This window comes from Chlorocebus sabaeus, chromosome 12 (genome assembly GCF_047675955.1).
Source record: "Chlorocebus sabaeus isolate Y175 chromosome 12, mChlSab1.0.hap1, whole genome shotgun sequence".
Taxonomy (NCBI): domain Eukaryota; kingdom Metazoa; phylum Chordata; class Mammalia; order Primates; family Cercopithecidae; genus Chlorocebus; species Chlorocebus sabaeus.
Genome location: NC_132915.1, coordinates 85,889,571 through 85,917,356, shown reverse-complemented (window position 1 = coordinate 85,917,356; position 27,786 = coordinate 85,889,571). Strand labels below are relative to the sequence as shown.

Here is a 27,786-nt window from a genome sequence, read left to right as displayed (position 1 = left end):
AGCTTTGCCGGATAACTATAAAGTGATATTCAAGTGAAAGAGGCATTAAGGTCGGCTGCTGGTGGTCATGAAGGTCTCCTTGTCCCTGATGTAAAATTATATGACATACAGAGCAATTGCTTAAATTTTTCTAATCCTTTAAAAAAGCAAAGGCACTCGCATGTGCATTTTCTTATTCTACTCACATTATGTCTGTTTCCCTTGGGAGTTAACCCCTCTGATTCCCAAATCTATATCTTACAGCTCTTGAAGTATCATCCTGTTTCTCACTAGGATAATCAGTTTATGTCAATAATTAAGAACTCAGACTCCGGGGCCAGAAAGACTGCAAATTCTTTCACTCACTAGCTGCTGTGGGTAAATTTATTCACTTCTCTAAGGCCAAGTTTTACAAAGTAAAAATAATAATAGTAATTACTTTATAGGATGTTGATTGTATTTAATGAAATAATGCATATAATTATTTTAGCATAGTGCCTGCTACATAGCAAGTGCTTAAAATTGATTATTGTTGTTGTTGTTATCAATATTATTATTTAACCATAAATATTATACAACTCTATTTTTTAAGTTAGGCATTGAAATTTTGTCTGCCAAGAAAAATGACTCTGGGTCATTAAGGTTAAAATATTTACCATGAATATAATGTTGTTAATATATTTTTCTCATAGATCATCATTTCTTTAAAAAAGAAAGCCATTCTGAGGCATTATTCTGATCTCTGTGTTAAAAGGGGTTTGGGGTGGAGGATGGTGGGGAACTGAACCATCAGGCTTAACTGAGAATCCATTGTAATTAAGGTGCTGGGCTAAGAATAGAATTGAGATATTTGGACTCTAATCAATATGTACTTAAAAGAGAGAGGCCTTTCAAGTGGAAGAGAAAAGGGTATTTGACCAGCAATTCTTCTGCTACCATGTACACTGCTCCCTCCAACTTCTCTACCAAAATACACATGTAGAAACTTCGATGTCCAGGTTGCTTTTACTAGCTATTCCCAGTTTGTCCAGCTCTCATTACAACCTGATGCCTTCTTCCCTGAGAGATTTAAAAAAAAACTTGAAGTTTATGCAAGTACTTTGTTGCAATACAGATCCTGATGAAATTTATGATCTTGCAGACTTCTGTTTGAATCTTAGTTCTGACATTTACATTAGCTGTGTGACCTTGAGAAGATTCTGAGCATCTCTTGACATATTTTCCTCCAATCCAATGTGATGATTAAATGAGATAATTGAATCTATCATTTCTTGAGTGCCTATCATTCTTCTTGTCCTAGGCAAGGTGAGAGGTACCAAAAAATCTTTACTTGGAGTCCAACTTTAGGAGAGATGCGATATGTATGTAAATCACACTGTACTATAATGCACATAAGAATGACTTAGTAAGTGATAGTTGTTTTATTATTGTTATTATTATTAGCAGTAATAGTATGATCATGATTATCTGCTATTGAAGAGCAATGGGCAAGAGAAGACAGATAGGTTTTCTAGGCAATGGGAGCAACCAGAGCGACTGTGTTTGGGCTGGAACCCAAGATGTAATTGGGACACTAAATGCATGTGTAAAGCTGACAACAGTTAATAATTGGAAAACTCAGAAAGTAAACGTTGAGTCTTAACCCTACCGCCACTCCCCAATACACACAGGTAAGTGCAAAACCAAAAGTAGAAGGTGAAGATTTTGATTCACCTCAAGGCAGCTCATTTTCCTGCATCCTTATAGCTAGGACTGTGCCTTAATCTTTTCTCCTGAGCAAAGGGATTATGGGAGAGAAGTTCAAACTTCGAGCCTTTCCGAGGTGAGAGGGTTTAAAGAGAGCATCTCTGATTGCCCCTTGGAAGTTTTCACAGGTATCTTTTTCTCTAGATGTGGCAGCTGTTGGGGTATAGGATACAGCCTTGCTGTCTGATGCAAAACAAAGGAGTACAGTGAACTAGGATGCCAGAATATAAAAATGGAGATTGGCGTGTTTGCTCAGTTCTTTCTTTGTTTTATATTTGGAGAAACTGAAGCTCAAGGAGGGGAAAACTTGGATAAAATCATGTAGCCAGAAGGTAGTAAAAACTACAGCCAACAGGAACCCAGGATGTGTGGCTCAAGATTGAACGCTGTTTTTTGCCATATAACACAGCTGTTTGCCTCCATGGAGCATATTACAAAAGAGTGTAACTGAAAAATGCCTTAGATACCCGAGGCCTCTCATTTTAGAGATGGGAATACTGAGGCCTGCAGAGAAAAATGGACTTGTCCAAGGAAATAGTGAATAAATTGCTGCATTTCAATTAGAATTTAAATCTCTGTACTCAAACAATATACTTTTTAGTGCCCACTCTCACACTGTTGCAAAAAGCTCATGGGCTGGAGCATTTTGGAAGCAGTCTCCACTCCTTGAGGTTTTCTGCCTATAGACCAGGAGTTAGCCTTTGAAAGCCTTAAGCTTGTGGTTGGCCATGCTCCAGGCTGACTGCATGCACATCCCAAGTGGCAATTCCCATGAAATATCTCACAAAAACATGGTGGAAAGGAATGAGATCTTTTATTAAATCTGTTTTAGGCTTGTTGCCTGCTGGACTATCTTGGCCAGTTCAACTTCTTCCTCAATTTCTTGGCTCTTAAACATAAAGTACAGGTGCTGAGCTTGGGAGTCCAGAGGACTCTAGAATGCTGACCTCAGGGTGAATGATCCTGCGGGTGCTCTTTGTACGTAGAGCACCTATTGACTGAGTGTTGCTGGCCAGAGCTACCTACAGAGATAAGCCGTTCAGCTCCTTGGCCAGGTACTAGTGAAAGAACCACAACAAACAAGGGCATCTGGAAACATATAATCAGAATTGGCACACTTGCGGGAAAAATGCAGTGCAGTATATTAAATTATTTCTGCAACCACAGCTCTGTATCTAAAAGGGAAAAAAAAATCAAACATAATGTTTCATATTTCAATTTTAAAAGAGGGAGGCTTGGTTTTTAACGTCAAACACAGAGTTCAGGGCAAGGCACACAGTTGGATTTGTAATTTATTTACATGTACTTATTTATTTATTTATGGCTAACCAAGTTCCACAAAGAATTTGAAGCAAAGGATTTGTATTTTTTTTTCCTTTCCAAGTTTGTTTGGGCCAATAGTTGTCATTGAGTGGCTTATCATTGCACTAGAAATTTGGGGGACAGATAAAAGAAGATGCGTCATTCTTGGCCTCAAGGTCTCATTCACAGGAAACAAAGATAGAATTATGATGATGATGATGATGATGTACACAATGTTATGGTTTATAAAAGTATTATCACATGTGGTAATCTAATGATCTTCTTAGGTGATACTGCAAGCAAATATAATTTCCTCTAGCTTACACAAAGTACTAAATTGACATGATGTAAAGAAAGGAAGAATGGTCTACTCAGATTCACTTGACTGATAGGTGGTAGAATCAAACCTGGATTCCCAGAATTTTTAAATTCAAAATAAAATCCTTGATTGACCGGTTCAGGCACTGAGACAGAAAAGAGGAAGAAAGGCTGAAATTGTTTTGAAAGGCTTTGTGAGAGAGATGATATACGACTAAGCAAGCAAGACAAATAAGAGTTTGTTTTGGTGGAACTGAGAAAGAAAACAGCAATGCAACGAATGACTTCTCCCTTCACAGAGGAAACTGACCAAGTTTAAGCACATTCCATAACTACTTGGTGTTAAGTGCTTCCTGAAGCTCATCCACTTGCCTTGTTTGCTAGCCAGAATAGCACCACAGGTGGTTCAAACTATCCTGATGGTTACAAAGCCCAGCTTTCACCTTTTCCTGGGTGAGGGACTAGTTTTGGTAATGGCCTCGATCAGGCCCACCGCAGTTAGAGCCCCAGAAGCTCCAGCCTTGATGGGATCCATGGAGCCTCTGGCCGCATACACAGGCTGGGTGGTAGAACCCTTTTCACATTTACCTGGATGATACTTGGTAGAGTCAAACCAGGAATCCACTCACCAGGAAGACTTTTGTCAATGGAAAACAGGAACAGAGAAGGACATTGATGGATACATTTCTTTTTCCATTTTTCTATCCTACCTTTGTCAGGCTGTTTTGAGATGCAGCAGCCTTAAAGGACCAAGCAACCAACTATGTTTTCTTGAGAAGCTATAGTCACTTTATAATGGCTTTCCCGTAAAATATTATGTTCGCTTATTTCTAGAACATCAAACTCTCCTTGTTTTTCTTGTTCTTTCTGCTCACACTTTAGTCTCCTTTGGAATTCTTAATATTGAAATGCCCAGGTCTTCGTCTTTGGACACTTTCTTATCTAGGGTTAATATTTTTGGGTGAAAAAGCATTCTTATTTCAGATAAATATAAAACGTTTTATTTTTTAGCTCAGACCTGTTTCTTGGACTTTCAGATTTGTTTATTAAATGAACTGCCTGATCAGTATTTCTTTGCGTACGTCTAATCAGCATCCCAAACTTAACATGACTAGAACCCAACCTTTTGTCTTCCACACATACAGCAAATAAAGAAACTTGCTCTCTAGTAGTTTTCCCTACCTCCTGAAGTGCCTGTTCTAACCTGCAGTTGCTAGAGTAACCTTTGACCTCTTTTGTTCAACATCCCCCATCATCTCCAATCCATTAATGAATACAGAATTCATCCACTTATCCCCCTTCCATAGCAAGATGCCATTGTATTTTGCTAGATTAGTGCAGGAGCCTCCTAACTAATAATGTCTTTGCTGCTATCCCATTCCCCTAGTTTCAAGGCAGAAAACTAAGCAGCTTTTTTAGAACATAAATCAGATAACAGCTCTCCTTAGCTTAAAACGCTCTTAAATTTTGCAACTTGCTCAGACTGGAAGCTTGTCCTTAAAACGGCCTACAAATGCCTCTCCAATCTGCCTCCCCATGATGTCAACAACCTTTTCTTTTCTGTCTCCACACCAACTATCTTAGACTCTTTGTCCCTCTTCCAACATGCTATGCTTGCTCTTTCCTTGGGCCTCTGCACTCACTATTCCTCTGACTAGAGGTAAGGTACCATAAATATGTGCCTGGGTCACTTCGTCACCTCTTCAGGTCATTGCTCCAAAGACATCTTCTCAAGAAAGCCCTTTCTGACCACCCTATATAATATTCCCACTGAAACCTTGTCTCATTTTCCTGCTTTATTATTTATTTATATTGATACATATTTGATGTACATATTTTGGGAGTACATGTAATAATTTCATACCTTCATACAATCCTAATCAGGGTAATTAGGATATCCAACATCTTAAATATTTAGCTTTTCATTATGCTAGAAACATTCAACTTATTCTCTTCTAGCAATCTTGAAATGTGCAATCAAATTAATGTTAACTATCATCATCTTATTTAATTTTTTTGCATACAATTTCTCCCATTAAACATGTGACTCGTTTCACTTATTTATTTGATGTATTGTCTATACCTATCATCTTATTATAAGCACTGTGAGTCTCAGGCCCTCCTCCAGCCTCCTATCCCCAGCCCCTGAGACAGTGTCTGGCACATGGAAGATGCCCAGTAGATATTTGTTGAATGAGTGAGCACTCTGTCTCTTTACCCTGAGTACTCTAAGATTGTCTTTCCTTTGGGATCAGTGTTTCTGATTGCTGAGGTGATGAGAAGGGTGTGGTAAAATGCCTTTATGGTCATCGCTTGCTACTCAGAGCCTCAACGGAAGCTGCATCCCCCACCACACGTGCAGGAAAACACAGCACATCCTCTGCAGCATATCTGTGAATCTGGCCCTTAACAAAGAGCAAGAGCATTAACATGAACATAGTCCAGACTTACAAAAGGCTGTCTCTGACCTATCAGTCCCTTCCCTCAAGGAGCTTGTAGGCTCATAGGGCAGGTAAGGCCTTCCCAAGCAGCTGGTATAGTGTGCTAATGGCAATGAGTTACAGAGTGACATTTGCACATGCAAAAGAGAAGGGACAGTATTGGAAAAAGGCTTTAAGTTTTCATTTGAACCAAATGGTATTTCAATGAGCAAAAATAAAATGAAAAGGGGACATTAAAAACAAAGATATTTACTGGGGACCATGGGACTTGAGAGAAATGGATTCTGGAAACTGCGGCTGAGCATCTGAGTTTATTCAGGTTCTGAAGGGCAGCATTATGAGTGGACCCCCAAGATCAATAAAAGCCTCACAGAGCCAGTCATTTGGTGACAGTTTGTGAGAACATAACAATGACAACTCTTAAGAAAATAAAAATGCATATGTCAAAATGTGTATTTGAGGGAAGTAAAACGTTCTATTTGGCTTCTGTACCAGGGCTGGTTAGTGAAGAATGAATAAAGCAAGTCTTATTATTATTATTATTATTATTATTGCAATGATAATTCACGTGGTTGCTTGTGTGGAGCAAGGAAATTCTTGTGTAAATGGCCTTTAATAGAAGTTGATGAACATCTGGACTCTTGTGTGTCAGGTTAGCTTGCGGAGAATTTTACTTTTTAATTTACTGGCTTTTGCGCTCATCCTTTCACTTTTTAAAAATTGGGAAAGTAAATGCACTTTTAACAGCACAAGCAATTTACATTATAAAATATATTTTGTGGTTCTGTTAGTGAACTGAAGCTCTAGCACAGGCAGCTTATATGCCAATTCATCAAAATATATCTGCCCTCAAATAACAGACAAAAGGATCTAGGACTAGAAGATAATAATTTTGAACCCCTGCCTTGCTAATTGTTAGCTGTATGAACTTAGTTAGACACTCCTTCAAACCTTGATTTCTCTCTCAGTGAAACAGAGAAAATACTAAGGCTATTTCTAGGAAGATCCAATGAGATAAGATCTAATAATATGAAGTGCTTTGCAAATTATAAATCTCAGTTTGTCTAGAAAATTTGTGTTCCTATTGCAGTTATTGCTTATATATCAGTTCTTCTGTCCCTTCTTCAGTGTCCTCATTAAGAGATGCTGACAAAAATCAGTTGCATTTATATATACTATTAAACTATTTTTTAAAAAATTAAGAAAATATTCTCATTTACCAATAACATCAGAAATAAACTAAAATACTTAAGAAAAATTTTAACCAAGGAAATGAAAGACCTGTTCAGTGAAAACTGTAAGATATTGATTAAAGAAGTTGAAAAAGATACAACTAAATGGAAAGATGTTTTATGTGCATGGACTGGAATAAGTAATATTGTTAAAATATCCATACTACCCAAAGCAAGCTACAGATTCAATGCAATCCATATCAAAATTTCAATGGTATTTTTTCATGAAAATAGATAAAACAGTCCTAAACTTTACCTGAAACCACTAAAGACCCTGAATAGCCCAAACAATCTTGAGCAAGAACAAAGCCGGAGGAATCATACGTCGTGATTTCAAACTATATTACAAACCTATAGTAATTTCAAAAATATGGCATTGGCATTAAAACAATAGACATATGAACCAATGGTACAGAATACAGGACCCAGAAACAAACCCATGCCTACAAGGTCATATCTTTGACAAAAACTCCAAGAATACACAGTGATGAAAGTCTTTAAATAAATAGTGTTGGGAAACTGGATATCCACAAGTGAAAGAATAGAGCTGAACTCTTATATCACAGGCAAAACTTAGCTAGAAATGAATTAAAGAATGTAAGATCCGAAATTGTAAAATGTGTACACAAAGACATAAGGGAAAAGCTCTTTGATGTAGGGAAAAATCTCTTTGGTCTTGGCAATGATTTTTAAAAATATGACACAAAAATCACAGACACCAAAAACAAACAAATGGGACTATATTAAACTAAAATGTTTCTGCACAGCAAAGAAAACAATCAACAAAATGAAAAGACAACCCACAGAATGGGAGAAAGTATTTGCAAACTATACATTTGATAAGGAATTAATATCAAAAATGTATTAAAAATTCATACAACTTAGCAAAACTCTAAGAAAACAAAACAAAATAACAACATACAAGCCTAAAAATAGGCAAAAGATTTGCATAGATATTTCTCACAGACAGACATATGAGTGACCAACGGGTATGTTAAAAAGTGCCCAACAGCACTAATCATCAGGGAACTGCAAATAAAAATCACACTGGGATATTACCTTATGCCTGTTAGGATGGCTATTATCGAAAAGACAAGAGATAGCAAGTGTTGGTGGGGCTATGGAGAAAAGGGAACCCTTACGCTATTAGTAAGAGTGTAATTGGCATGGCCATTAAGGTGAACAGTTTGGAGGTTCCTCAAAAAATGAATAGTAGAACCACTAAAAAATGCTCCATAAATCCCACTATGGCTATTAATTCCATTGCAAGGGAAATGCAATTAAGATGCCAAAGAAGTATCTGCACACCCACATTAATTGCAGTAATATTCACAATAGCCAAGATATGGAAACACCCAAAGTGTCTGTCAATGGATGAATAGATAAAAGAAGTGTGGCATATATACACAATGAAGTATATTCGGCCAGAAAAAAGAAGGAAACCCTGCCTTGTGACAACAGGGATGAACGTGAAGAATATTAGGCTAAGTGAAATAAACCAGATATGGAAGGACAAATTCTGCATGGTCTCACTTACATGTGGAATGTAAAAATGTCAGAGTCACAGAAGCAGAGAGTAGAAAGGTGATTGCCAGAGAGTAGGAGGTGGGAGAAATAGGGAGATGTTCAAAATGTACACACTTCCAGCTATAAGATGAATAACTTCTGGGGATCTCAAACATAGCATAATAATGTTGGTGATTGTAGTTAACAAGGCTGTATTGTATACTTGAAATGTGCTAAGGCAGTAGATCTTATGTGTCCTCACCACATGCACACATGAAAGAAGGTGACAGATGTATAAATTAGCTTGATGTTGATAATCATTTCACAATGTACACATTTATCAAATTATCACATTGTGCACCTTAAATATATACTGAGCAATATTTATTGATTGTACTTCAACAAAAAATAAAACAAAATTATATTAAAAAAAAACAGACAAAAAACAAAGATATGCTGAATTTAATTAATCTCTGGTTTTATTTCTCCTACTTCTCTTCCCAAAGGCTCAGTGCTAGCGGATTCACAAGCAACCTGCACTCCTCAAAGAAATACAATGATAAGATGAAGGCGATCTCTCCAACTAGCGACTGGGGCTCTTCCTTCAGTGAAAAAAGTGGGTATATGCAGACTCCTGAATCTAGATTGCAGGGATGTGACCTATGTAATGAACTTGCTGCTTATGGCTCATCATCTTCTTCAATGACGTGAAAAATAGTAACAACTAATACGTCTCGGGCAAAATAAATACTTTAATGGACTTGTTACAGGTAAGTCTTTTAAAAATCTTTTATTATGAAGTGTTTCATAGATAGATAAAAGATTGGTATCCATAATATATAAAGAACTTTAAAATCAATAAAAATGTAAATTTCAATAAGCCAAGATTATATATAGCCAATTGACAGAATAGAAAACATAATGGCTTACAATGGCCTAAAAATATAAAAATATGCTTTACCTCACCAATAATAAGAGAAAAGTAAAAATGAACAATCCAAAACAGAAACAAAGATAACAACAGTGACAGACCACTTTACATCTAACAGCTTGACAAAAATTAAAAATCTAATGTATTCTATTGATAATTCAATAATTTCTAATTGTCTTTAGTCCTGTGTATTTTAGTCACTTTAGTGAACTTCCATGGGTTTTTGTGTGTGTGTCGAAAGAGGTCAAGGAACATTATAATTTTATTTATATAAAGTATTCCATTTACTTATGAAGTCTTCTGCATTGCTTTGTAAATTTTTCACTCAACCACCAGTTTAATGCACAGTTAAATAAAAAAAACTTTACTGTTTCAGTCAATCTTTGTTTACCAAAGATTCCCTCTTTTTCCATCTTGGCTCTGAGGTGTGCTTATTCCATGTATCAGAAAAAAAAAAAAGAACTAAATATTTCCTTAATAAACATTGATTTGTTCACATCATTTTAACCATCCAGGATTTAATCCACTTCGAAGGGCTTTTTTCTGCATTAAATGGGACATTTGGGCTCAGCGACCTTTTAGCTTCTTTCCGACTTTGAGATCATGTAACTACCTAGATTCCAAATGCATGTTTAGTATTTTAAACATAGTATTCAAAGAAAAGTCAAATGATTGGTGGAGAGGATTGTCAGGGTGGGCTGGGGGTATGTAGGATGCAGTGAGGGGTGGAGTTGGGGAGGTCAAGTGGTACCAATTGTGGGCTGGAATTCTGCAAGCAGCTGTGGGTCACAGATGAATCTTATAGAGGGCTTAAAGAGTAGTATGTGCACAAAGTTACAGTCACACAGCATTCACTCTGGTGGGGTTGATGACATCTCAGTCCCTACATCAGGTCCACAGCCTCTGGAGGTGGGCCCTTGTAACCACCCTCAGATTCATCTGTAGGGTTTTTTCCACAGTTCCCTGGGAATCTTCCCCTACAGGGCTCTACCATCCTGTCCCAAGCGGAAACCTTCCCTCCAAGTTGTCTCCCTGATGTTAGAATGGGTACCACCTGCAAGCCATACCATGGGACTATTGCCTCCTGCTTAGAAGAGGCTTCTGGGAAACACATTTGCCTTCCTGCACATGTGGGGGATTATGTCAGGGCCTTGGGAGGAAAGATCAAGCTCTTTGAAAATGAGATTATATTTGTGGTTGTTTATCTGGCTTCCCAGAGAGTGAAAAGAGATGGGATGGGTACTGAGGAGAGGAAAGATTTGCTCAGAGCCAAGAACTCTGGCCTGAGAGTCAGAAGGATTATATAATCTTAATGAAAAAATGGGTTTAATAAAAGTGGCCAATTAATAAAGAGGACTTTTTAATGGAAATATTTATTGAGCTTTTACTACATGCCAGGAAGGTTCTAGGCTCTGAAAATACATCAATGAAACGAGACAAGACAGGTTGCCTGTTCTTACAAGTTTAGAATCTAGTGGGAAGTAGGTAATGTGAGATAATTTTCATATTAAAATTAAGATAAGTCTATTAAAAAATTCTATTATGTTTTAAGATAATTATATTAAAATTAATTCTATTAAAATTACGATAATTTACTTAAACAGCTCATCACTATTTCTGGTACATTGTAAAAGCTCAATACATGGTAGTTATTTTTAAATGCTCAGTGGTAGGTAAATCTATGAAGGTAGAACACTGTGGGTCTTGCAGTATCCTTATCATCATCAGCACTCAATTACCATTATGTTTATTGAATGACTGAATAAATGGCTCTGGCAATTGACTAGATGTGAGTTGGAGAAACTCACTTTCTCTCTCTAGGATGCAGATTTCTCTTAAGTACAATAGAGGAAGGAGAATACTGCTGATCTATGGCTCTTAATAGCAATCCCAATTCACAACGACCCCATCCTCAGTCCAGATAATTCATCCCAGGTCTCTCAGTCTCACTTAAAGGGCCTTTCAGGGAAAACCTCCACTTATCATTTCACACTAGTCTTCAACAAGACCTCTAAGCTTAAGATGAACTAATCTAATCACCATCCTCTAAATTCTCCACGTGTTTCTTGCCCCTAGGCCTCTGCTCACAGTACTTCCTCTGAAAGCCTTCTGTTCTTTTATCCATCCAGTTGACTTTTTCTTGTTATTGACATTCATCATCAACTGTCTTCTCAAGAGAATCTCCCTTGCCATCTCTTCACTCTCACCTTGCACATTTAGGCTCCCCTCTGCTATGCTGGCAAAGCTCCCAGGGCTTAACCTTAACTTGGCATGGGTACATTTAATTGTGATTATCTGTTTTAGTGTGTTTTTTTGTTTGTTTTTTGAGATCAGAGATAGTTTTATTTTTTCTTTGTATCCTGAAAGACTCACAGTGCCTTTCACGTAATAGATGCTCCATAATCTTTTTTTAAGACAGGGTCTCTCTCTGTCACCCAGGCTGGAGTTCAGTTACATGAACACAGCTCACAGGGTCTGGGCAAGTTACCCAACCTCATTTTGAAGTTCTGGGCTCAAGCAATCCTTCTGCCTTGGCTTCCCAAAATGCTTGAATTACAGGTGTGAACCACTGCACCCAACCAATAAATGTTTCTTGAATTGAACTGAGTTTTTGTCCTGCATATTGCCACTGGGACAAAAATTGCCAGTCATCAGTTTATAATGAGTTCATATTAATGTTGACAACAATTTTTTTTTTTACATTGCCCAGCTGAAGAAACAAATAGAAAAAATTTCAAAGTCTGGATGTCAAAAATAATATATAATTCCATGTTAAGCTGAAATAAGATTATATAAAAGTATCAATGCATTAAAGTAGAAAGTGAATTATACTGATATAAGTGGGTCTTAAACTTAGTTCTGCCACTTAAATTATCTCCCTTCAATCTCTTGGGGGCAATGAAATTAGTAGTAGAAAGAGTACTTGTTTTGGCATGAGACAATTCTGGATTCAGTTGAGATATATATATATATCTTTTTCTAACTCTTTTTCTTCACTGACCTGTGAAATGTAGTATATTCTTGAAGTGCAATTCTTTCATTTGTATCATGGTCTAATTAGATATAATACATAGGGTATTCTTAATATTTTGTAAAATGATTTAAGTAAAGAATTTAACATAGAATCTACCCTATGTGAAATACACAATGTACACTGGTTTTTCCATTTATAAAATTAGGATCTTGGGGACAGAATGCATCAGAGGATGTAGCCATGTCTATGAAAATGGTATGCCTAGTTACTGGCCATGGTTGATATTCAATATATGTCTGTTAAAATAATGAAACTGGTGACATCATAATAACTCTTTTGTTGATAACCAGCACTACTTCCTGAAATGTATTTGAGTCAGTTAGAAGCTAGTTTTCTGAAGAAGAAGAAAGTAATAAAAACAAGTAAGAAGACATAAAAATAAGATGAAGAAAAGGGAGGAGGGGCAGGAAAAGGAGGAGAAGGATGAGGGAGATGAAGAGAAGGAAGAAGAACAAGGTGAAAAAAGAGGAGGAGGAGGACAGGAAGGAGGGGAAAGAGAAGATGAATTAAATTTCTACAGAAAGATGAGAAAATTGTAAATCTTTATAAAGGAGCATAAAATGTGATATGTGTATTATTAAGAAAAAAGAAATACCATCAGTTTGAAATAATTTTTAGAGTTTTCAGCCCAGAACAGTCCTGGTGGACTTTGTCTCTACCAAAGGATACCGTAAGAGGTATTGGGATGAAGCTGCTTTCATCCTTATTTTACAAAGGTCTGCCAACATCTCTTAGGACCAAGTGTTCTATACTTGTGAATTTCTTGGAATTCCAGGATAGCTACGGCCTATGTTTTAGTGACCCAAGGCAGCAAAATTGCAAGGGTCTAAACTGGATTTCTTGATTTAGCATCAAAAGTCTGATCTTTTAAATAGCTTGTGGAAGTTAAAAATGGCCAAGCCTTGACATCAGGGAATTACCCTTTTAAAAAATCATTATTTCTTTAGAAAGCACCACATGTCTGGATTTTTCCATCTCATTATTGGCATGACCATTTTTGCAGGCTTAGTAATGATACTCTTTTTAAACGTTAGTCATAGTAATGAGACCCTTTTAGGAGAGAACCAAAGGCTCCATATTTAGTCTTTCAACTAATGAGCTTGGGTAAAATGTTGAATTTGATATGTGCTATAGAAACAGTTAAAAATGCAGCAAAAACTAGCTTTGAGAGGCAGTCAAGCTTGCCTGTGTATTTGGTCTTATAATCAGGAGGTATGCATAAGTTAGGCCTTTGCCTTTTCTTTCAGACTTTTTCTTTGCTTGATATCTTTTTAATTTACTTTACATTTTCATATGTTATGACATTAAAAAGGAAAATATCAAAATAAAATATAGATGCCTTTAGGCACTTTTTCTTTTCTTTTTTCCTTGTCTCTGATTATAAGAAAGGAGCTTCGGTGTGGTAATATACAAAATAAATAAAGTTCTAAAAACAGCATAAAACATCTATATCCCACCAACTGGAAATGTGTGTGAGTGTGCGTGTGTACACTCACACACACTCACACACACACACACATATATGTCTCTAGTTTTCAGTCTGAACTTTTTATTTTTCATCTTTATATACTATTTGCATAATTTTATATTCAACTGTTTTGTTGTTTGCATTGTTTTTGTTTTTGTTTTCAACCTTAGATGAAGCATATAATTGAGTCAATCTTACTCTATTTCATGGTAATTATCTTGATTCTTTCAAGGCCTCATACTTGTTTTATTTTACTTTGCATTTTATCTTCTAATCGTTTTCTCTCCCTCCTCTTTTTCCCTTTGTTCCTCAAAACATCCAGACTAGCATATTGATGTTTCTTAGATATACAGTCAAGCTTAACACATATTTTGTTGTTTTATGTAAACATACATTTTTAATTTTCACAAATAAAATTATACATTTGTTACTTACCCTATTAATTTATTCAATAAATACTGTGTTTTTAACATTTAACCTTATTCCTCTAAGTGCATGTAGTTTTTGTCTACTGTATATAATTCTGCTTTGTATTGATCACCCTCTTCTTTATAATTTACCCAACTTTTGGTAATAGACATTTAGATTGATCTACTTCCTTATTACCATACATATCTTATGAATAAATTTGTCATGCACATCCCTCGATAGACTTGTGCATGGCTTTCTCTGGAGTAGATACCCAAGAGTAGGATTCCTACATCCCTGGCCACATACACACGCAATTTCACTTAGTACTACCAAGATTTGCCCTCGAAATTGGCCACACCAGTTCAGGCTCCCACCTGTAGGGCAGGGAGTGGGTTCCCATTTCACTCCTATATTAGTCTGTTTTCATACCGCTCTAAAGAACTGCCTATGACTGGGTAATTTATAAAGGAAAGAGGTTTAATTGACTCACAGTTTCAGCATGGCTGGGGAGGTCTCAGGAAACTTAAAATCGTGGTGGAAAGCGAAGGGGAAGCAAGGCACCTTCCTCACAGGTGGCAGGAAAGAGCTGTGGAGGGAAGTGGAAAGAGCTCCTTATAAAACCATTAGATCTCGTGAAGAACTCACCATCATGAGAACGGCATGAAGGAAACTGCCCCCACTTTCAATTACCTTCAATAAGTCTCTCCTTTGACCTATGGGTATTATAGGGATTACAATTCAAGATGAGATATGGGTCAGGACACAAAGCCTAACCATATCAACTCCCTCACCCCATACACAATAAGGCACAATTGTAAATATCAGCTAAATATAAAGCAGTGTATGTTATCTCTGCCTGCAATATTCTTCCCCGAGACATTCACATGGGTCACTCCCTCCCCTTCAAGTCTTTATTCAAATGTCAATTTATAAACGAAGACTTCACTGAAGCTCTTTAAAAAATTGAAACCCAAAACTTTTTATTCTTTTTGAAATTGCAACTCCCACACTTTATATTCCCTTTCCCTTTTTTTATTATTTAATAGAACTCTGTCATCTCTTACATGTTAATATTTGTCACTGTTTTATATGTCCTTTAAAAATGTATATTCTTTGTTGGGTACAGTGGTCTGTATGTATCTATTAGATAGTGCCTGTTAATCATATTTTTGTAATTTTTAAAAATACTTTCACTTATTTTAAAAATCTACTTGATCTGTTAGAGGAACATGTAAAAATCTCACCCTATAAGTTATTGCCACATTTATTTCTCTCTGATATTCTTATACTGTTGTTTTATTAATTCTGTGTCTATTTCCTTAGGTGCATGTATGTTTATGAATATTGTTTCTTTTTTGATCTATTGTTCCATTACCTATGTTATTTTACTGTTTTTCTGACTGTACTTAAAATTATATTAATATGTTATAAAAATTGCTATCTCAGACATCTGTAGTACATATTATCCTCATATATATGTTTCTATTTTTTTGTGTGCACCATATCCTTTGTTTTTAAATTTTTTCTTAAAGATAACAAATTAGTGGATTTTGGCATTAAAAAGTACAATTTAAGAATCTCTGAGTCTTGAAGAGTAAATTTAAACCATGAACATTTAATGTATCATGATTATATTTTTACTTATTTCTGTAACTTTATTTTGCAGATCTGTTTGTCATGGTTATTTCCTTTTTCATCTTCCTTCCTGCCTCCAATTAATGGAGTAAATTTTATTGTACAGTTTAGAAAAATTATATTGAATTATTTCTGATAGAGAACATTTATTAAAAATTTTATATTGTTTCGCCCTTTTCTTATCAATTTTTAAGACTTTCAATGTGCATGTCTTCCATGATCGAGAACAACACTTTAGCCCATTTTCTTATTTGTCCTCTTCTCCTTCATCCTCTCATAGTATCATATTGAGTTTTAATCTTAATTCCTATACATTTTTTCTCTTTTCTCACTTTTTTTTTATTTTGTGAGAGATCATTAAGACAATAACTTTTATTAAGGTAATTAATTAACTTTGTTAGCAAGATCTTCTATAATTCTCCTGAATTTAATAGTCTACTTGTAATTTTTTTTATAAAAATGTTTGCAAAAATGGTATTTTTGTATTAAAACTTTTGGGACTTTTTATGCCTCAGACTGATTATTTGGCTTTTTCATTTAGAGTTAATATACATGTACTTTTTTTTTTTTTAGCACTTTGGAAATATTTCTCCACTATCCTCTTGCATGTAGTACTTCATACACAATGTTGGTTTCTACCTGGTTTCCTCTTCCTCTATAGATCAGGTCTTTATTTCCCCTGGAATTGGATAAAATTTTCTCCTTTACTGAAGTCTTTAATTTTACTGTACAGTCTTCTTTTATTTCCTTGTTTCTTGTTTGTTTTGATTTCTTTTTCACATGATTTAGCACTCTGAGATCTTTTTATCTGTAATTTTGCTTCTGTTTTATTTTAGGACAGTCTCAATTGTTATTTCTTCAAGCATGCTTTTTATGCATCCCCCACTAACTTCTTTCCAGTATTCCTATTATATAAAAATTGGTGACTCTCTTTTACTCCTTTACATTCCTTAAGTTAAAAGAATATTAATCAATATATTTCTTTCCAATATCTTCCATGTACATTCATTAGTCTGATATTTCCACTTGATTCTTTAACTCTTCATTGAATCCATGCTTTCATTTATTCACCATAAGAACTTAATTTTAGTTTTTTATTTTGCTAACATGTTATCACCATGATTTTTTTTATATTTCATTTTCTTGCTTTATATTTCTAACAGACTATCTTATTATTCTGAAGATGACTTTTTATGTTTACATCTATTTTCCTAAGCATATCTAAGCTTCATAAAGGCAAGGACCATATCTTATACATCAACTTTTAAATCTCAGTTCTTTAAAAATATGACATTCTTAAAAACATTTGCCAAATTACTAAATGTGCTAAATTAGCAAAAGAAAAGATACATTTTATTCATTGTATATTTTTTGAAGTGTTTTAGTGAATGCTTAGCATTTTTTAAAGCACACTTATTGATTAGCAGAAAACTTTTTTTGAGGCTATTTTGCTAAAACTATGGCTCTTCTGATATGCTAGCTTTGGACTTCCAACCATTAGAGCTATAAAATAATACATTTCTGCTGTTTTAAACTACCAAGTTTGTGTTACTTTGTTACTACAGCCACAGGACTCTAATACACATGGTGAAAAGTTCTGGGATCCCTTTATACAATGATCTCCCTTCCACCTTTTAGAGATTTATAATATACATTAATATATTAAAAGATCTATTAAGTCAGTGAATTTATTTAGGTCAATATTTTCAAAACTTATTTGAGTCTGAGATTCATTCCTTCTCTACTCTCTTCATAACATTGATAGCCTGTGTGGCTATGATTTACAAAGTACACTTTGAAAAATATTGAATTAAATATTTCTAATCCTAAAATTAGGTCAAAAATAGTTGCAAAATCATAGCATACTTTCTTTTTTTTTCTTTTTTTTTTTTTTTTTTTTTTGAGACGGAGTCTCGCTCTGTCGCCCAGGCTGGAGTGCAGTGGCCGGATCTCAGCTCACTACAAGCTCCGCCTCTCGGGTTCACGCCATTCTTCTGCCTCAGCCTCCCGAGTAGCTGGGATTACAGGCGCCCGCCACCTTGCCGGGCTAGTTTTTGGTATTTTTTAGTAGAGATGGGGTTTCACCATGTTAGCTGGGATGGTCTCGATCTTTTGACCTTGTGATCCGCCCGTCTCGGCCTCCCAAAGTGCTGGGATTACAGGCTTGAGCCACCGCGCCCGGCCTCTTTCATTCTTAAAACAATTGACACACTGTTATTTACGCTTTAGGTAGCAATCCTGTGGAATTCATATTTTCTCTTTCTTCCTCTTTCTTTCTCTTTCTCTCTCTCTCTTTTTCTTTCTTTCTTTCTTTCTTTCTTTCTTTCTTTCTTTCTTTCTTTCTTTCTTTCTTTCTTTCTTTCTTTCTTTCTTTCTTTCTTTTTATTTCTCTCTCTTTCTCTTTTCCCTTTCCTTTCCTTCCTTTCCTTTCCTTCCTTCTTTCCTCCCCTTCCTTCTCTTTCTTTCTCTCTTTCGCTTTCCCTTCCTTTCCTTCCTTTCCTTCCCTTCCTTTCCTTCCTTTCCTTTCCTTCCTTCCCTTCCTTCCCTTCCTCCCTTCCCTTCCTTCCCTTCCTCCCTTCCCTTTCTCCCTTCCCTTCCTTTCCCTTCTTTTCCCTCCCTCCCTCCCTCTCTCTCTCTCCTTCTTTCTTTCCCTCCCTTCCTTCCTTCCTTCCCTCCCTCCCTCCCTCCCTGCTTGCTTGCTTGCTTTCTCTTTCTCTCTCTCTCTCTCTCTCTCTCTTTCTCTCTCTCTCTCTTTCTTTCCTTTTCTCTTTCTTTCTCTTTCTTTCTTTCTTTCTTTCTTTCTTTCTTTCTTTCTTTCTTTCTTTCTGTCTGTCTGTCTTTCTTTCTTTCTTTCACGGTGTTTCACACTTGTTGCCCAGGCAGGAGTACAACTGCATGATCTCGGCTCACTGCAACCTCTGTCTCCTGAATTCAAGAGATTTTCCTGTCTCAGCCTCCCAAGTAGGTGGAATTACAGGTTCCTGCCATTATGCCAGGCTAATTTTTGTATTTTTAGTAGAGATGGGGTTTCACTATGTTGGCCAGACTGGTCTCAAACTCCTGACCTCAGGTGACCTCCCACCTTGGCCTCCCAAAGTGCTGGGATTATGGGCATGAGCCACCACACCCAATCCAGAATTCACACTTTCAACAGCAAAATGGACTTTGCAAGATATTATATGCAGATAGGGGCCAAAGATAGTAATAATTTGAATTTTTTGCATTAATTCCATTATTGCCATTTTATATTTCACAGGCATTAATAACATTTTGTATAACAGAAAAGCCAACATGTTTTTATGTACTACTCCAGCAAATAAATACTGTAATTTACCTAATGATATCACACTATTACTTCAATAAACAGATGACTGAAAATTATACTCTTATTTCCATATCTACAATAAATTAGGAAAGGGCAAGTATTTAAGACTTAGTCTACTGCACTTTGGAAAGAAGGCATATTTTAAAGATAGAAATGTAAAGGATGAAATGCAGCAAAGTACTGTCAAAGTCTCTCTTTTATTAATTTATTTAACATTTTTTACAAATATTTGTTGAGGTGCTCTTCTATATACAAAACATCGTGATGGGTGCTCTTTCCTCAAATAATAGTAGAAATTAATTTAAGGAGACATTGTCTAGTTAAAACTAAACATTGATGCTTGAGAAAACTGAGGTTCAGGGATACAAAAAAAAACGTGCCAAGTTGCACAAAGAGTTAATAGAACAACAAACTTGAACTGTAATAATATTAATTTGGATATTTTAATGACTTAATGCAGCTATAATCAATTTATGTAAAAAAATGAAATCAGATCTCAATGCTACCTTTGCTTTTATTCTTCCCCAATAAATGTATTGATCCTTTTATTATAGCCCAGTAAATGGTTTATTTTGGTGAACGGTCCATGTATACATGAAAATAATGTGTTTCCTGCTGTGTGGAGTCTTCCATAAATTCCAATTAAAACAAGTTCATATGAGAGTTGTTTGTTTCATCTACATTCTCACTGATTTTCTATGCATTATATTAATTATTAAAAGCAGAATGTTAAAATTTTCAACAAATATGTATATTTCTCCATTTATTTCTATTAGTTCTTCTTCATTTTGAAACTCTTATTATGTTCGTGCACATTTAGGATTATTCAGTCTTCCCAGTGAATTGACTTTACCATCTTTATTATTAAGAAATGTCTCTATTTTTCTCTGGAAATATTCATTTTTATGTTTATTTTGACTGATATTAACCCAGCACTCCTAGCATGCCAGTTTTCTTATAATCAATGATTTTTTTCTTATACTTTTATTTTTTATTTTTATTCTTATACTTGTAGCCTATATGTGTCTTTTAACTTAAAACACATTGCCTGTAGTAACTGGTTTACATACTTTTTACTTCTTCATATGTTATAAATCCAACCATAGATTGTTATTGCTTTTTGCACTGAACATCCAATTATATTTACAGGTATTATGGAATGAGAAAACACATATTTTAAAGTTTCATTTCTAGTGTGGTTCATCTGTATAGATTGTTTCCCACCTAGCATCGCTTTCCTTTAGCCTGAAAAAGTCCTTTAATATTTCTTATATATTATTTTAACATGTTTGCTGCTGACAAATTGTTTTAGTGTTTGACTGTCTTTTTCATTCATAAGGAATATTTTTAATTTAAAATATTTTATTGTTGGATGCCGACTTCCATGTTACTTTAGAACTTTGAAGATGTTGTTCTTTTATTTTCCGGATTCTCTTGGCCTGTTTCTAATGAAAAGTTCCTGATAATTGTTGTCACTATTCCTGAGGACGGCTTTTAAGATTTCCTCGTTGTCTTGAGTTTTCATCAGTGTGATCACGATGTGCCTAAATGTAGTTTTCTTTGTGTTAGTCTTTCTTAGTTTCATTGAGCTTCTTAAATACATGGTTTATTCAATTTTTATTAAACTGGGGAATTTTTAGCCAGTATTTAAAGAAATATATTCTCTTCTTGATCTCTTTCTTCCCTCTTTCTAAAACTCTAATTAAACATATATTAGACTGCTTGCTATTATCCCTCAGATCATTGAAGGTATATTCATAATTTAAAGTCATTTTAATCCCTGCTTTTTAATTAGAATGTTTATCGATATAACTTCTATGGCTATGCGTTCAAGGCTGCTTATGTTTTCTGCAGCATCTAGTCTGCTGTTAAATACATTCAGTTAATATCCTTTATTTCAGATATTGGGTTTATTAATCTGTAATTTATTTTGTTTTTTAAACATATTTTTTACTTCTACATTGAGATCCCTGTTTTCTAGTTATGTTCACATTTTCCTTTAAGTTCTTGAATATATTTATAGTAACTGATTTAAAGTCCTTGTATGGTAATTCCATTAGTTGTGTTATTTGTGGGCATTTTTTGTTGAGTAATCTTTCTACTGATTGTCAGTCAAACTTTTCTGCTTCTTTCCAAGTCTAGAAATCTTGATTTATGTACGTGAACATGTGGATACTTCATTACTAAGTGCTTGGATTTTGCCTTTACTTAAATAGTTGATGTTTGTTTTGCCAGGCAGTTAATTTCTTCTGAGGCTTTTATGTAAGTCTTTTTCTTCTTCTGGGGCTTTTTGGTAAGTTTTCTTAGGATCATGTAGATTAACCTATACTCTGTGAATTGATTAGTCTTATTCCTAAAGTGAAAGCTGTTTAGAATTTCATCTAAGATGGATAATATCTCTCCATTCTGGCTTGCTTTGTACAAACTTAAGAATCTCACAGCTCATAGATGTTTAGCTAATATACCCCTAGTAGTTGTCTTCTTACTGCTTTATTTTATTTCTTGCCTAGACTTGCAGGCTATATAGTAGGTTCAACTAAGTATTCAGTCAAATACTCAAAGGGAGATCCAAATTTCTGTATGGAGATTTCCACATTTCCATATAACTCTTTCCTCTCAAGCTCGTACCAGCAGTTTGGAAGTATAAGTTCTATTCCTTCAGTTCCATATTGGAATACTTCCTGCCCTATGGGCCAAAATGTATTCCCTGGTTGTAAGCCTGTTGATTTGAGGATTCACTAATTTGTTTCCCATTTCTTAGTGATCACTGTTATGCTTTACCTGTTGCTCAATATCTGAAAACAGTTGTTTACGATACATGTGATGCTTCAGTTTTTTAATGGCAGGAGACCTAGTTGAGATGAGTGTCCTCGGGTTTTTTGTTTGTTTGTTTTGTTTTTGTAATTAGATACTCCATCTGCTTAATGGTGTTGTCTTTGGATTAGTAGAGAACCCGGGAATGTTTCCTAAGTTCATTGTCAATCATTTAGCCATTCCTCTGCAAACATATCAATGTGTCATTGTGGTCTGGCACACGTGTTTTAGATTAAAATGTGCTAGATCATAGTAAGTGATTGTTACTGGTTGAATAAATAAGTTAATTACATGATCTGTGTTGCTAAATATACTCTCTATTACAACTGTATCTTCTATTATCTTTTTTTATTGCAAGTAAATTTTTTTAAAATGTACTTTAAGTTCTAGGGTACATGTGCACAATGTGCAGGTTTGTTACATATGTATACATGTGCCATGTTGGTGTACTGAACCCATTAACTCGTCATTTACATTAGGTATATCTCCTAATGCTATCCTTCCCACCCCCACCGCCCCCGCCCACGACAGGCCCTAGTGTGTGATATTCCCCTTCCTGTGTCCAAGTGTTCTCATTGTTCAATTCCCACCTATGAGTGAGAACATGCGATGTTTGGTTTTTTGTCCTTGTGATAGTTTGCTGAGAATGATGGTTCCCAGCTTCATCCATGTCCCTACAAAGGACATGAACTCATCCTTTTTTATGGCTGCATAGTATTCCATGGTGTATATGTGCCACATTTTCTTAATCCAGTCTATCATTGATGGACATTTGGGTTGTTCCAAGTCTTTGCTATTGTGAATAGTGCCACAATAAACATACATGTGCATGTGTCTTTATAGCAGCATGATTTATAATCCCTTGGGTATATCCCCAGTAATGGGATGGCTGGGTCAAATGGTATTTCTAGTTCTAGATCCTTGAGGAATCACAACACTGTCTTCCACAATGGTTGAACTAGTTTACAGTCCCACCAACAGTGTAAAAGTGTTCCTATTTCTCCACATTCTCTCTAGCACCTGTTGCTTCCTGACTTTTTAATGATCGCCATTCTAACTGGTGTGAGATGGTATCTCATTGTGCATGTAGATTTTTTTTTTTTTTTTTTTTTTTTTTTTTGAGACGGAGTCTTGCTCTGTCACCCGGGCTGGAGTGCAGTGGCCGGATCTCAGCTCACTGCAAGCTCCGCCTCCCGGGTTTACGCCATTCTCCTGCCTCAGCCTCCCGAGTAGCGGGGACTACAGGCGCCCGCCACCTCGCCCGGCTAGTTTTTTTGTGTGTGTTTTTAGTAGAGACGGGGTTTCACTGTGTTAGCCAGGATGGTCTCGATCTCCTGACCTCGTGATCCGCCCGTCTCGGCCTCCCAAAGTGCTGGGATTACAGGCTTGAGCCACCGCGCCCGGCCGTAGATTTTTATATAGAAAAAAAAAATCCTACACACAGTTTGAGATCAGTGTGTATATTGATCTGATGGCTATGAAGATGACTAAAGATGCAGTCACTGTACTTAAAGGATTTAGATTAAAATTAAAAACGTAAGACCCAAATGTATGGAAATTTGAAGTACTAAGACATCACTTTCACTTTGAATTTGAATTTGTTAAGTCACCTAAGTACATGCCATTGTATATGGTATTATACTATTATTATTATTATTTTTAATGTGGTTGACTGATGAATTTGGAAGAAGCCAGAGATGGCTGCCAAATCTTTCTGAAGGAAGAAGCACCTTGCACTTTGTATACTAGCAAAATGTCATTAGTTATAGATTTTTGAGCTTATCGTTGTGTTTCACCTATGGCTTTCAATATTCTGTTTTCACTGACTAGAATATGACCTTCTGTAGTCCTTTTTTTCACAAACTCCTACTCACTCTTATAAATAATGTTTCTTTTATTATCTTCTCCAAGAAAATAATTTTGATGTTATAAAAACAAATGGATTCTTCTGTGTAGAGCTGAACTTTGCACAAGGTTGAATAGAGCACTTATCAACATATATTTGAAATATTTTTGTAAATTAATATTTTTACTGAAGTATTGAGTTCAAGGATTGTTTATTTTTTGCTAACACCACAACTTTTGCTAATACCTAGTGTGAGTCATGGCATGGAAAATGTAAATGAAAAAGAATAGAATAGATTTGAAATGGATAAACTAGAAGAGAATAGGATAGAATAGAACCAGGGAGTCTAGGATAGAATAGAATATAATGTAATACAATAAAATAACTTAAAACATTGGTTAGACACTCTGGAGACATTTTAACTTTTGAAAATTCCCAAAATATCAAGTATTCAAATTATAATTGCTACCTGGTCATCACTTGTGTGACTGATGCAGTAGCAATGATTCTACTCTTTGAAAGTGATTGAATGAGGCCTATTAAAACCAACAAAAGTGCTAGTAAAGTAAAAAAATAAACTTTTAAAAGCCTCCTCTAGCCTGTGCATGTCATAGCTCAGTGTGTAAAGCTCAACCCAGTATTTCCAGGTGACTAAAGGCAGGTTCATCTCTTTCAAGCACTTCCTAAAAATTTTCGAGTGAGAGTTTTCTTGCCATAGAATGGATCCTTAGAAACCCAGTGACAGGTTAGCATCATAGGGAGGAAGGTAGAAATTTCAGAATTACTTCAAATACCACCAAATAGTGAGATGTAACGGAGTCTGTGAGGACTCTAATATTTTAGTTTTATTGGCTGGTATATCTGTACTCCATTCATTTCCTTATTTACTTATTCATTAGTTTGCTTCTTTATTTAAAATAAATATAAACAAATATTTACTGGTTGCCTACTATTGGCCATATAAACCTCATTTCTTACCCTCTGTTTAGGCATAGGCAATAAGAATTAAGATGCAAAGAAGACACAAGAGAGCAATAATCATGGAGCTAAAAATAAGGACATGGACAATGCTGAGAACAGGCTTTTTCATAGAGTACAATAGGTGCTATGATGGATAAATGCAGAGTGTACTTTGAAATCATATAGCAGGGCCCCCTAAGTTAATATGGACAGTTAGGGCAGACTTACCTCCTAGAGAAAGTGACATCTACATTGACAGCTGAATGTCAAGTGGGAAATAATCAGGGGAGGAGAAATAAAAGAGAGCATAGCTTCTTAGAAGGAGTAAAAAACGAAGCACAGTGTGCCTAGAGGGTAGACTGGGGGTACATTGGTGAAGAATGAGGCCAGATTGGTGAACAGGAACAGACACAAAAAGCTTTGTAAGTTGGATTAAAGTGTTTAGAAAGTATCCTTTTTCATTTTTGTTGTAAGAAGAGTGATTATGCATTACTGGAAGAATTGTAATTGATCTATACTCTATGCCTGTACATATATATGTAAATTATCTATATGTATGTTATATGTATTATGACATCATAATATACGCAATATGTATATGTATACATGAAATGAATGTGAACGCATGCAGACACATTACGCCAGGTGTACCACAGTTATGGTTTGACTCTTAATTCCTATCCATGGAGCGTACTCATCAGCACATCCTTGTCGATGTAAATTATTCTGCAGTGGGTTACCTGACTCTTTCCTAAGCTCTTCAGACCACTCTACCTCTGCTTGTTGATTAAAAATATCAATCTAAGATGAAAATCTGGTCATGCTGTCTCATTTGCTTAAAACACCCCATTGCCCTTAATAAATTGCATTAAAATAAAATTTAAGCTCTTTAGAAGTGTTGACCAAGACCCTTCATAATCTGAGATTCCCAAATTTGCCGACCAATCCTCAGCCATCATTGTTCTCCCACACAAATCCGATATTCCAAAAAAATAAATTTCCTCCAGTTGTTTGATGTGACACAAGCGTTTCTAACTTTGTATATGTTCTTCCTCAGTCTCTAACATTATTTTTCCTTCTTTACCTGTCTAATTTCTATTTTTCCTTGAAAACCCAGTGCAGGCATCACTTTTGCCTTCCTCCTAGGATGCTATGGGCGTTTCCCCTTCTCTGATTACCCAAACCACCAGTTGTACACACAGTCCCAGCTCCATTACTTGAAGACCATAACTTTGGTTGATACTTAACCTCCACTATCCTACTTCCTTTTACCTCTTCAAGATAATTACACATCTACCTCTTGGGATCTTTATAAGAATAATAGATTCCACTCAATATATGTTGGCTGGTGTTATTATTTTAAATTATTGTAGTCATTGTTACATGCATCATTATTCTATTAACTGATCGGTTTTTCTCATCAGCCTGAAGGGCAGGTTCATGTGTTTGTTTTTTCTTTAGTGTCATTACTCAGGAACCAGATATGGGATTGGAGTGCAGTGAATCTCTACTGTGTAATGGAAGAAAAAAGGTCTCTATAGGAGCCAAATGTCCAGCTTCACAATTGGCCTATTGTGGGATTTTAGGCAGATCATTTCCCTCCCTGGGCCTCTGTAATTTTATCTGACATAGAAAGAACGAATTAGAAGGTGAATAAGGTGTCTTCTAATTACATAATGTTATTGAACTTATCAAACTATAGGATGAAATGCTTTGACGATTTTTATATTTTTCCTCAGAGTCCACTCTAACTCCAGGGTCTGGTGCAACCCAAGTCCAGGCTCTCAGAAGTTCACTGCCAAATCTGAAAACTGGTTTGTACTGGGTGGAATGAATATTACTTACACTGATACCTCTAATAATTTTGGTCCTGACTGCTTACAAGTGCTGCAATTGGACACTTATTGTTCCTGCTGTTTCAGCAAAGACGTGAGAGGCACATTTATGATTTAGTGTGTCAAAGTCACAGATAGAGAAGCTGTCATCTGTAATTTTCACATGTCAAGTGACTACAAGTTGAGCTGACAGAATGAATTAGGCCTTCTTCCTCTTATTTTGTGTACCATCTCCAGCAACCTGATTTTTTAAAAAGAAAAAAGGAACTTACTTGAACTAAAGTGGTTAAGACCTCGACATTTGCTCACAGAAAGGGTCGTTGAGTCGTTTCTAGTTGTTGATGGGCAAAAGATGCAGTTGTCCCTTATGGAAAATTCCAAGAACTTGTACATAATTTGAGTCATGCAAACCTGAGTTCTGCATGACTGAGTTCTGTCACTCAGAAATTGGGAAATTCACTCAGTTGGGAAATTTATGATCATCTCTATGCCTTGGTTTCTGCATCTGTAAAGTGGAAATGATAATGTCTACCTTGTGTGATTCCTGGAAGAATTAAATACATGATATTCAAAATCTTTCGGTCAATTGTAAATTGCCAGGAAGCATAAGTTATTGTTAACTGAGAGAATCAAACTTTGATTAACATATTTAGCATCTTTAAAAAACACATAATTCCGGTTTTTACTCATGGGAGAGGATTATATTGAAAATAATGTGAATTTTGTTTAAACATTTTGTATCTTATATGGTTTGGGGTACATTTTTTGTGAAGGAATATTTTCAGTGTCCTAGACTGAAGAGAAGCAGAGGAAATTGAATTGCTTCTAATTTTGCCCCACTAGATTTTCTAGAACACGGGAAGGAGATTTGTGCTGATTAAACACACAAACATACATATATGCATACACACATGCACGCGCACGCGCGCGCGCACACACACACACATAATTCTATTCTTCAACTTTATATAATTGTCCTTTTTCTCCCAAACACAAAGTGAAG

At 35.7% G+C, this 27,786-nt stretch overlaps 1 long non-coding RNA gene across 1 annotated transcript in view; it reads left to right on the top strand.

Annotated features, from left to right (window-relative positions):
* Positions 1–27,357, top strand: part of LOC119618537 (uncharacterized) — a 36,083-nt gene extending 8,726 nt beyond the window's left edge. Inside the window, exons 2-3 of the long non-coding RNA XR_005234880.2 lie at positions 9,031–9,294; positions 27,021–27,357. This is a non-coding gene — a long non-coding RNA (uncharacterized lncRNA). The remainder of the gene's footprint in view (positions 1–9,030; positions 9,295–27,020) is intronic.
* The last annotated feature ends 429 nt before the right edge of the window (positions 27,358–27,786 follow it).